We start from the raw sequence: 11,957 nt of genomic DNA, 5'->3' as shown, positions 1-11,957 counted from the left end.
CTGCACTAGAAGACATCCAGCACAGCATTCTTGCTAATGTATCTGTTAAATGAGTATTTATAAACCAAATCTGGACACTTACCTTATTTTTTGTTTCACTAATGAGTGGTTGGTTGGTTGGTTGGTTAACCTGCAGCGGATCAGGCACAAGTGGGTTGTCTGGAACAGCAGGTGAAATGCTCTGAAGCTGGCGAAAGATTACAATAAATCAATTACATGATTGAATAGGTAACATCTGATAGTTAGAATAAAAATTGAAGATTATTTAAATAAAGACTGGTCTCAAACTATACATGCATGTAGGTTATACAGGATTTGTGTGCTCACAGAACCCAGATAATATCAGCATTATTTTAAGCCCATGTCTGGATTGTAAAGTAGATAAAGTGTGGCAGGAGAGGGTTGTTATACTTCCTTGGAGGTGTAGAACATGAGCCTGTTGAGTATTAAATATTTTTATTGTACATATTTTTATTATACAAACAAAACGTTCTTACCAAATGAGAAGCGAAGACTCGAGATGAGCAGAGTGTAGCTGAGACACGCTGTTACGTTCAAGTCGGTCAAACTGGAACAAAGAACACTTGGTTCTTGCCACTTTGATTTTTATACATTTCAGCAGCACCACCTTATATAATCATTTAAATCATCACCTCCATCACCAGTGCACCAGTTCTAAGAAAATGTACCACTTCTCTGTTTGTGTTTCAGAAACTTAATGCCACATGATCACAGCATCAAACAAATTTTGTCACTCACAGCTGGCTTTTCTGTTGTTGTACAAAAAATACGTTTTCTTGCATATTTGCAGGCCAAACAATCAGGATGAACAATCAGGCTTGAAGCCTCCATTTCTACCTGTTCGTGTTTCTAAAGTAGAATCACTGTGGCGATCGCTTTAGAGGCTGGCTTTCATTTTTGCTTTGTGTTCATACCTAAATACTAAGAGAAAGTTCATACATGTGTCCTCATTAGGATTGGGATTTGTGTTGGTGTGTGGGACTGTTTCCTAAGGTTTATACTGTTAAATGGTTATAATGTGACAATGTGTTTCAGCTATTTACAGAGTAACACAAAAGTAATGTAATCAGTTTAAGTAATGTAATGAGTAAATAATGCATTGCAATACTTGTAAGAACAGTGTTCTGTGTAATATGTGCAATGCATTACATTTTTGACTAACAACCCAGCACTGATCCTACAAGAAGGGGCGATGCCTCCAACATGCACAAACATTTGACCCACAGCATGCAATTAATCTGCATGAATGTAATGCCTTCGATATGCTGCATGGAGATGGTGGTGGATATCAACGTGGTATTGAGAATACCATCCCTACCGTGTGTGTGTTTCACCCTGTTTGCTCATAGGGGTTCATATAATTGTTGGGGTCTTCTGATTTCCTTGTATTATTGTAAGGTTTTATCTTACATATAAGCACCTTGAAGTGACTGATTTTGCGATTTGGTGCTATATAAATAAATGTAATTAAAAATAATATTTTTCCACTGTGCTTGGACTCATCCGGCTTCTCTTTTTGGTAATAACCTCTCCACCTCTGGTGAAAACCCTTTCACATGTCCTAAGAAGCAGGGGTTTACGGGTATCCCGCAGAAAGCCTGTAAAGATTTGGATAGATGCACCTCTGCTTAGATTATATAGATTAGGTGTTGTTGTACCCCAGTTGCTTGGCACACACAAAGAAAGAGGTGAAACAGGTGAGTCTCCAACATGAGCAGGCAAATTTTGCAGGTATCCAATGCATGGTCATTAATCACACCAGCACTCAAACCACTTTCTGAAACAGCAAGACTCTAATAATTTTCTCATCAGAGACATTACTCGCTCTTAAATAAGCAAGCCTTGATACACGCTTCATAAAAAACGTACTGGATTTCTCACAAATGTTCAGTATGTCCATCGTTAGTTATTTTCCTGTGTGCAGATTCCTGTGGAGAAGCCAATGTTGGAAAGTGGTGAGCTGTTCAGGATTAATTCTAAAGACTCTGTGAAGTGGTTTGGATCTGTCACTGCCCTGTGGAATCAGGACCGTCACTAGTGTCGGTCATTGTGTTTGGATTGTTGATTCACTGTAAATAAGTTCAGTAAACATTAGTACAGGCCTCGAGGCTGTTTTCTGTCTGCCTGAGTGATCCTTTACACATCATGTAAGATCTAAACGTAAAAACAGGTCAGATTATATCTGCTCACAATCATAATGAACAATAAACTCATTTTTTAGCTTTGTTTCTTGAAAGGATATATTTTGCAGAGTCTTGAGTCATGAGTTCTGTAGCTGCGTCTTTGGCTCAGTGACTTTGAATATCTTACTTTCACAGCTGTCTGTTGCTTATCTCTGCTCAGATATAGCATTCTCATTTCTGTTTTTTTAATCAGTATAAATGGTTTGTAAGAAACTTACAAAGCAGTTTCACCACTGAGCACGATATATGGTTAATCTTTGTTTTACAGGCATTATCAGAACTGCATCATCACTACCAGTATGAAGACAATGACTGCAGCGCTATTTGATCAACATATGTTGTCTTTATAATGCTTGTTTTATGCGAGCATCTTATTGCGATTGGGGCCTTCAGGTCCTCACAGACTGTGGTCTTGTCTCAGTTTGATCATAAGGAATCTCATAAGACATAAGTATTAGAAAATGTTTGTTATTTTCTTTCTATGTTTGGCTAAAGCAAAACAAAAGTAAAATACTACAAGGACAAATATCAACCATGGCTTTAGCTCTAGCATCCACATCACATAGACTATCTGGTCTTTTTATGCGGTACATGATCCCAGTTGTAGCAGAGTAACATGCACAATACACATTTTAAGATTACTTTTATGCTTCTTTTCTGATTTAGAAGTTTTCTCATGTGTACGTTCAGGACAATTACTGGAAGCCACATTTCCTTACCCCTACCTCTTATGAATCTCTGTAGCCAATAAAGGCCCAAATACAGCTGCCCTCAGTTCTTATTCCAACGCGTAACATACAGACAATTTGTCACGGCCCGAGGCATTTCATAGTAATGTGAAAGGTACCCTTCAGCATCCTTATGAGACGCTCCAGATTTTAATACAACAGAATGCAGCTCGCGACAGTAACACACACTTGGAGCAGAGGCTCCAGCTGTCCATTCCAGCCCTTTCCCTAACATTAACTCTAACCTTAACTTTAACCTTAACCCTATCAGGTAGTTTTTTTACAAAGCGATTCATTATCAAAACAAAAAACATATTTACGTGTATAGATTCATTCCAAACGGCTCTCATGCCTCCAAACGCATACCGATGATTTGTCACATAGCAAGTTTTATATAAGAACCAGTTCATTTTTATATTTAGTTTTATTTTCAGTTCTGTACTTTGTACATGTAATATTGATTCGTTAAGTTGACTACATGTATAAGACCTAACTCGCTGACAGCAAATTTGAACAACTGTAATTGTTTATTTTCAGCATCTGAAATACTAGTTTAGTTTGTTTTTAGTTTTCTTTTTCTGTTTGGCTCCTGATATTAGTCAAGTACTATTTGTCAATGTTAAACTAATAATGATTAATGAAGTTAAGTAAAGGTATTATCCCAGTTTCATCCTGTTCAATTCAATTCACAACTGCAGTTGCCTCAAAGCAGTTTAAATTGCAATTTCACCAGCTGAGACCACATCCTCATTTTAGGTTTGACAGCATTTCTAGTAGATAATGGCAGATGGCTTGAGCGTGAATTTAGGCTGCAGTTTGGGGAAGGCCTCAGAGGGGACTGTCTGCGACTCCTGAGCTGTGCACGAGGGGTCGACCACCCACTGGATGGCCGAGCACTCGTTTCAACCGTACTATAACTGACCTCACACTTCGACAGTTTCTGTCTGATGTGCTCAGGTAACCTGTAGCGCCATGAAACCACTGTCACACCAGGGTGCATAAGAAATGATGCTTTATGAGACTGATGGGGTCAGGCAGCGAGGAAAACAGATCTGCAAAATGCTATCAACTTCAGTCTGACTACCTAAGACTACCTTAATTAAATAAAGTCATTACATGCTTGATAAAAGCCAAGTTTCATATAGTTTTAATGTGCTTCTTTGGACAAAATGTCCAGCTGGGATAACCACATTTACTCAGGGCCTTCTTTATGTGCTGTTCTTCTGCCTCCCTGGCCGCTGTGTCTGTGGGGATGGTGTGTTGTAGCGTCCTGATGACACCCAGTTTATGCTCCAGTAGATGATGAGAGTCAAACCTTAAGTACTGATCCGTATGCGTAGGTTTCCGGTACACATCAACTTTTAGACGTCCCCATTACTGATGGAAATCTCACAGTCTAAGAAGGCTAACCTCCCACTTTTCATACTCTCCCTGGTGAATTTGATGTTTCGGTCCAGCAAGTTAATGTGGTCTGTGAAATGTGGTACGTCCTGAGATTTGGTTTTCACCCAGGCATCATCCACATGGTGGTGTTCCATGGTAGGATAGCAATGCCCTCTTTTCCACTTCTTCCATGTACAAATTGCCAAAAGAAAGCTCCAGCCGATCCGGGAGAGAAGGACAACCGCCGCCTAAGCGAAAACCTGCAGTGATCCTGTATGTGTCAGGAGTATCAGAGCAGTAGAGACGCATTTTTTTCTAAACACCGGGTCTCTGTGGCTGTTAAACCCCAAAACACGCCAAAAATTGGTCCACCCCATGGATCGGGTCCCCGACACAAACAGAGTAATATAGTGTACGCTGTTAAGTGCCAGGAGGATTGTCAGGATTTATACATCTGGGAAACCAAACAACCTCTGACAAAGAGGATGGCACAACACAGAAGAGCCACCTCATCAGGCCAGGACTCTGCAGCCTATTCACACCTACAGGCCAGTGGACACTCTTTCAATAATGAGGATGTACACATCCTGGACAGGGAGGAACGCTGGTTTGAGCGCGAAGTCAAGGAGGCCATTTACGTGAAAAGGGAAAGACCATGTCTGAATCGAAGAGGGGGCCTAAGGGTACATCTTTTACCATCTTACAATGCTGTGATTGCAGCCATTCTCCAACTCTCTGTGAATGGTACTCATGGCCATTGATCAGTGGTTATTAATCAATGGTCATGAGAATTAGCAGAATCATGATGAAGGAACTGACCTCCCAGCCCATTGTTCCTTCAGTGGGCTGCTTTCAGTCATTATTCAAATGTACTGTTTATAAGATTGGGGAAACCTGCAGTCAGCTGAGACTGAAGAAGTCACTTAAATGAGTGGCAAACGTTTCTTCCACTGTAAACTCTACGTCCAAATGAACAGAATCAATTTTTGGTGATATTATTTCATTTAATTTATTAACTTGTTTATTTGTATTTCCTAAATGTTAATCATGCTTAACTATTAAAGTAAAAATACATTAGATATTTAGAACTACAAATTAGATGATACTTTTGCTCCAGACAATAACTAGCAAAGATGTCTCACCTCGTCTTCTTTTTTTCAGTTAGCCAAAGAGTGATTGGTTGCCTTGAACACCCACAGTTGTTGGCAGGAGTTGGTTGAATGAGGAAGATCTTCAATGTAGGAAACTCTCTGAAAAGTCAGATTGTTTGCAGTGAGTTCATATATTTGCCAGAGGAAAGGTCAGCACCTTCATATCTGACCAGTTTGAATGAATTTATATCTAAGCAGAAATCGATTAAAGCTTGCACTATGCAAGTTAATATGTAAAATATCCATAATTTTAAAGATAACAAAATCAAGATCAAGTCATGTAATGTTGTCCATATCTGGTAGATTATGAAGTCTTCAGTATATACCGATATATGGATATTCTTATAACATTATAGATTTTCTTCCATGACATTTCTGCATTACACTTCCTTTCAGTAATCTTGACATGTATGTCATCTTCAAAGTTTCACAAAAGCTTTTTTTCACATTTTGTCAGTCTTGGTTTTATTGAAGATTCTCCTGCTTTGAAACTCGAGTGGTGACTGAAAATGGGAAAACATAAACGCATTGTGGAATAAGAATTAAGTGCAGTTAAAGCTATAGTATTGGAGTGAATATCAAATACATCCAGAAAGTTAAAGTGGCATTTGACAGGTAGGAGAAGTGTAAGTGAAAGTGGTGCAACGAGGGGAAAAGAATTTCTCAGAATAATTCGTTTTGTAATTTAATTCTTCCATCCATTTTCTTTCGCTTATCCGTGGCTGGGTCACTGGGGCAGCAGCCTAAGCAGAGAAGGCCAGACCTCCCTCTAACAGAGAGATCACTACCCAAGCTTTGTTACCATAGCTGAAGGTAAGGACGTAGATCGACTGGTAAAGCGAGAGCTTCTCTTTTATGTTCAGCTCTCTCTTCACCACGACAGATCTGTACAGTGTCTCCAGTCTGCGTCTGCACCCGCAGCATCAATCCATCTGTGAACTTCCGTTCCCTTCTCACGTCACTCGTGAACAAGACTGCGAGATTTGTAATTTAATAAAAGCAGTAATTTGTTTGTCAGAGTGCACCATCCATGTAACACCCTATTCTTTCTTTCCTGTCTTATATGGAAATTCACTTTGTGTAGATGTTTGCAAGGCTGTTAAACTTCATCTATAGAGAGGTGCCTTATCATTTAGCCAGCTCTTTGAAGCTAAGCAGGTTCAAACTTAAACTTAAAGCTGTGTTATATGGAGGACCACAAGAGCCATACGAATCGGAATAAAGAATTCTGTGCATAAATAATGAATTGTAGAATAAATTCTCCATTTGTAAATTCATTTTTGAATTCCAATTTAATAAACTGATTTTTAAAATGCTTTTTAAAAACTTCATTTCAAATCCTTTTTGGAATTGCACTTTAATAAAGTGATTTTCAAAATGCTTTTTAAAATGGCGATTCCACTCATTTCAAAATTCATTTCCCTTTCCTGTTCGCTCAGGGATTAATTTTTGGATTAGCTGTTGGATTGGACAACTTCATTTTAAAAATCCTGCTGCTATTCAAATTAGCCACACCGTGCGATGTAAGGAGCTCTCTGATTGGTTGGACACACATAAGCTGTCTGCCTGGATTTTACTAGCTCATAGCTTTGCCCTACTAAGAAGCGTGTGTGCTTGTACAAAGGCCGTTCAGCCTCGGGATTTACAATCGGCTCAACACAGATATGTGAAGAATGAAGGGACCCTGCAGCGAAACGGAGAGCGCAACCTCTGACTGAGTGCCTGTTTACTCAGTCTGACCACCTGTTGAAGGTAACGTGCTAACATGGCTAACGCTAGCCTCACTGCACGTAGCCCCGTTATTTTAAGGTCATCTTAGCTTATGAAAGTTTTACGTCGCAGCTGTACGAGCTAGCTACGTGTTTTGTAAGCTGCTGTGCTCTTCACAAATAAAGCTGGAAGCAGCTCAGACTGTTAGAACCAGCACTGAGGCCTGTTACATTTATACAATGTTAGAGCAACGGCTGCAACCTACAGCCTTTAAACTAGCGATTAAAATGCTGACAGTAAACTCATCAGGTCAGATGTTACCACATTACTTTGTGATACTTGGAGTTAAAACAACTGAGACAGGCTGATCAAAATTAACAGCTGTCAGTTCTCTCATTCAGTTCATTTAATATGTGAGTGCACAGATTCATTCTCAACTGGACATAAATGATTATCAAAGGTTGTATATATGATGAATTCATAAAATCCCAGCCTCTGACACAGTGCGCTGAATCTTAGCTTTGAATGTCCAGTATATTCTAATCAGTGGAATTTAAGCAGTCACTGAACCTACAGTATCTACACCTGTGTGGCAAATGTGTGGTAAAGACACTGATAATGAAATTTAATTATTAATACAATGTACATCATGAAAAACGAAAGCTGAAATTGATTCAGTTTAGTACTTTTCTCTGTATGCACTGTGATTTTACGGACCTTAAATTCAGTGATTTATACAGTAAATGATTTTCACAGAGGTCTTAAAGTACTTAAATCACTGGTGATAGTCTGGTTGTTTATATTTTCACATTTTTGTGTCTGTAGGGCTGTTTGATGATGATTTGGACTCCTCTGGGAGATGAGGACACACCCACATCTGTTCCATACTGCAGCCACTGATGGTGTTACAGCCTTTGTACAAGCACACACGCTTCTTAGCAGGGCAAAGCTATGAGCTAGAAAAATCCAAGCAGACAGCCTGTGTCTGTCCAACCAATCAGAGAGCCCCTTACATTCCCACGGTGTGGCTAATTTGAATAGCAGCAGGATTTTTAAAATGAAGTCCAAAATTAATCCCTGAGCGAACAGGAAAGGGAAATGCATTTTGAAATGAGAAGTAGAATCACCATTTTAAAAAGTATTTTGAAAATCACTTTAAATTGGAATTCAAAAATGAATTTACAAATGCAGAATTTATTCTACAATTCATTATTTAAGCACAGAATTCTTTATTTCGATGCGTGTGGCTCTTATGGTCCTCCATAGTGTTAGCACTAATATTTATATTATTATACAAATATTGCCAAAGTACAATGAGTTTATGCAAGCAGCTTTTTCTGCAGAAAACTCTCATGGCTAAATAATTACTTTTACTGGTTTGATTGGAGTGATTTGATTTTTTGAATGACCTCATATGACACAGTAATATCAAGGCTTCTTAGATGTTGCACCAGTGACTTATTGCTTTGTGACGGACAAACACAGTTTTAAAATCTGAGGCTAGAGATGAACAGACACAGTGTCTAAGGCAGGGGTGGCCAACCAGTCAGAGACCAAGAGCCACTTTTTTTTACTGTGTTACCGCAAAGAGCCACATCATACGCATGGGCACACATGAACATCACCCATCCTTTCCTCCCCCTCTCTCTCTCACACACACACGCACAAAAAATACACACATCTCTGCTCAGCCAGATTTATTGTAAATGTCACACACCAACATGATCGTGACAGAAATGGACTCCTACAGTACTAAAACCACAGGCCAGTCATTTTCAACAATGAACATTGTGTGCACTGTCTCACACACACAAACTCTCAGTTCAACCAAGTCCACAAACAAAAATATAATAATCTACAATAGCATTTACTTTACAATGCATGTTGTTTAGTGGGACTTCTGGCATTCCTTGCCTTGAACAATCCTCTTCAAATCTGGCTTGTATTCCGTTGTTGCCACTCGAAGCAATTCTTTCACATGAGTGTCAGTCAGAACAGATCGATGCTTTGATTTCACATGTTTTAGGGTAGAAAACACAGACTTGCAGACGTATGTTGACCCAAACATTGACAGTATCTTAAGCGCAGCCCGTTTGACATTGGGGTATTTTTTCATTGGCACACTTTTCCAGAACTCAATGGTCCCTTCCCTTAAAGCAGGTTTCAATTGGTCCTCCTCACAAAGATCGATCATCTCCAACTCAGCCACAGCTTCACCTGTGACTAGCGGGACTTTCAAACAGCCGGTTTCTGCATTAAATGGGTCGATGAGGAACGTAATCTGTGGCCTGTTCAATTGTAGGTCATGGAACTGGGTCACAAAACTTTCATGGAAGTTTTCAATCAGCGTTGCATATCTGGCTCTTTGCTTACTCAGGGCAGCGCTGGCGACTTGCCCGCTGGCTTTTAGCAGAGTGGGAAAATGCGTTAAATCTCCCTTTTGAATATGTGTCTTGAACAGCTTCAGTTTGTTGACAAACGCAAACACACTTTGCACCAGGTCAGGAAGCATTTTTAACTTACCCTGCAGGGTCAGGTTCAGTCTGTCCAAGTGACACAGCATGTCGACCAAAAAGGCCAGATCCATAATCCACTTGATGTCCGAGAGCTCGGGATAGTCCTTGTCCTTCTCTTCCATAAACAGATTCACGGCATCCAAAAGCTCAAAGAAGCGAGAGAGTACCTGGCCTTTTGACAGCCACCTCACAGTGCAGTGCAGCAGCAGGTCACCTGGAAGCCCTTGGTCCAGCTCAGCGATGAGATTCTTGAATTGCCTGTGGTTAAGCGCATGATTTCCATCACAGGCTTCATGACGTTATCTAAATTCAATGATTTAGACACGAGTTGCTCCATGTGGATGATGCAGTGGAAATTCCAAAACTCAGGAATAGTTTGGTCAGCTTTGCACAGCCCCACAAGCCCGTTCACAGATCCCATCATGGCTGGTGCTCCATCTGTGGCTATTGCAGTTAATTTCGTTATGGGCAGATTTGCTTTTTCAAATGCAGCCATCACATCTTTCTTTCACATCTATGCCACGGGTTCTGTCTTTTAATGGCACAATATCCAGGAGTTCTTCTTTGATCACACAATCGTTTGACAGAGACTGTGCAAATATTGCCAACTGATGCTTGTCTTGTATATCACAACTCTCATCCAATGCGACACTAAAATACTCACATGCTCGAAGGTCAGAGTGCAACTGTGATTCAATAGCCGTGTTAATGTCCGATATTCTGTGTTCAACAGTGTGGCGGGACAGTTGGACGTCTGATACCATGCGTTTTAGTTTGTCGTTTTCATTTTTTAACGAACTCCCCTTCATTGTATGGCTTTTTAGCCCGTGCAATGTTCCAAGCCAACTGATAGGATGCGAGCGTTATGGTCTCTGACCGCTTCGTAAATTTTTGGAAAAACTGTATCTGCTTTTCTGCCTGACATTTCAAAGTGGCCAACTCGTGCTTGCGAAGTTCAGTCCCTTTTGGAAATTCCTGGTCGATGTTAGAATGGAGTGAGCTGAAGTGGCGCTGAAGATTTGAAGCTTTAAAATGCGCTAATGACGTCTGACATATAAGGCAGAATGGCTTGCCATTGCGTTCAACAAAAAAATATAAACTCTCCCACTCTGGTAAAAACGTCCTGTGTTTATCTTCAGTAATGTCCCTGCCTACAATTAAACACATTCACTTACCGAAAATCGGGGCATCTGCTGTGGCAAATGGGTGCAAGCCTTTGACCACAAACTTAGTCACTGCTCGGTGACATTCATCCTGGCCTGAGAGGAGACGCTAACGGTAGACTGCAGCGAGAACTGCCAGCATCTGAGCCAGCCAGACTCTGTCTGTCTCTCTCATCATGGTCACCTAAATGCACAGTAATGGCAGGTTTTGTAATAAGGCAGATCACGCTAACATAATATGCACTGTTAGTTGATTATTTACCTGCCGCATTAACGGGAGAGGACGTGCAAACGTTACCGCTGCTGCTGGGTTGAGATTCACGAGTCCGGAGCGGAATTAAAAACACGACATTCATTTAAGGTTATCCCGTGTTTTGTGAGCAAATGCTTTTGCATTTTCATAGTGTTTCCTCCTTTAAATGAAATATCTACTTTGCAAGTATTGGAAGTTGCCCTGTTGTCATCCGCTCTCGTAAATTATAACCAAACTTTTGAGCGTTTGAGCCGCTTAGGCGCCCTGCCAGGTAAATGAAGCTCCGCAACGTGGTGACGTCATTCGGGGCGACTGAAATCGATAAGGGAATCGTTTGCAAAAATGGCAAACAATTCCAAGGAATTGAAACAGTGGGAACCGGTTCTCAACAAGAACCGGCTTTCCATACCCATCCCTAATATATATATATATATGTATACATATATTTAATGCTGTTTTCCATGAGTGAGCAGCAGCGTCCTCTGCAGTTTGTGTGTAGAAGTTCAAAAAGAAAGTTACAGCACCTGGTATTCCCAGGCGGTCTCCCATCAAAATACTGCCCAGGCCCGAGCCTGATTAGCTTCCGAGATTAGACAAAATCAGGCGTGTTCAAGGTGGTATGGCCGTAAGCAATAGAAGAATAGAATAATCCTTTAATTGTCCCACAAGGGGAAATTTGGTAGACACGTGCCGCATAAAAGGCCTTTTACAGATGATGTAGAAACATTCATCATGGTCTTAGTCGACTGTTCTCTGTCACACTCCATAATAGTGTCCTGCACTAAATGACCAGCTACACTTTTTAACATTAATTTGATATGTTATAGATAAAAACATTAATTTATGATT

The 11,957-nt window shown here is 40.3% G+C and overlaps 1 long non-coding RNA gene and 1 pseudogene across 1 annotated transcript; both read right to left on the bottom strand.

Moving 5' to 3' along the window:
* Positions 1–106: 106 nt before the first annotated feature.
* LOC102076605 (uncharacterized) lies at positions 107–5,534 on the bottom strand. Its single transcript, XR_003217105.1, has 3 exons — positions 5,458–5,534; positions 498–568; positions 107–187 (listed from the first exon to the last, which is right to left on the bottom strand). It is a non-coding gene; the product is annotated as an uncharacterized LOC102076605 (long non-coding RNA).
* Positions 5,535–11,620: 6,086 nt separating this feature from the next.
* Positions 11,621–11,739, bottom strand: LOC112844385 (uncharacterized; annotated as a pseudogene).
* Between the last annotated feature and the right edge of the window lie 218 nt (positions 11,740–11,957).

Source organism: Oreochromis niloticus, unplaced genomic scaffold, assembly GCF_001858045.2.
Source record: "Oreochromis niloticus isolate F11D_XX unplaced genomic scaffold, O_niloticus_UMD_NMBU tig00000039_pilon, whole genome shotgun sequence".
Classification (NCBI taxonomy): Eukaryota; Metazoa; Chordata; class Actinopteri; order Cichliformes; family Cichlidae; genus Oreochromis; species Oreochromis niloticus.
Note: the sequence above shows the minus strand (reverse complement) of the source record. Positions and strands in the feature narration are given on the sequence as shown.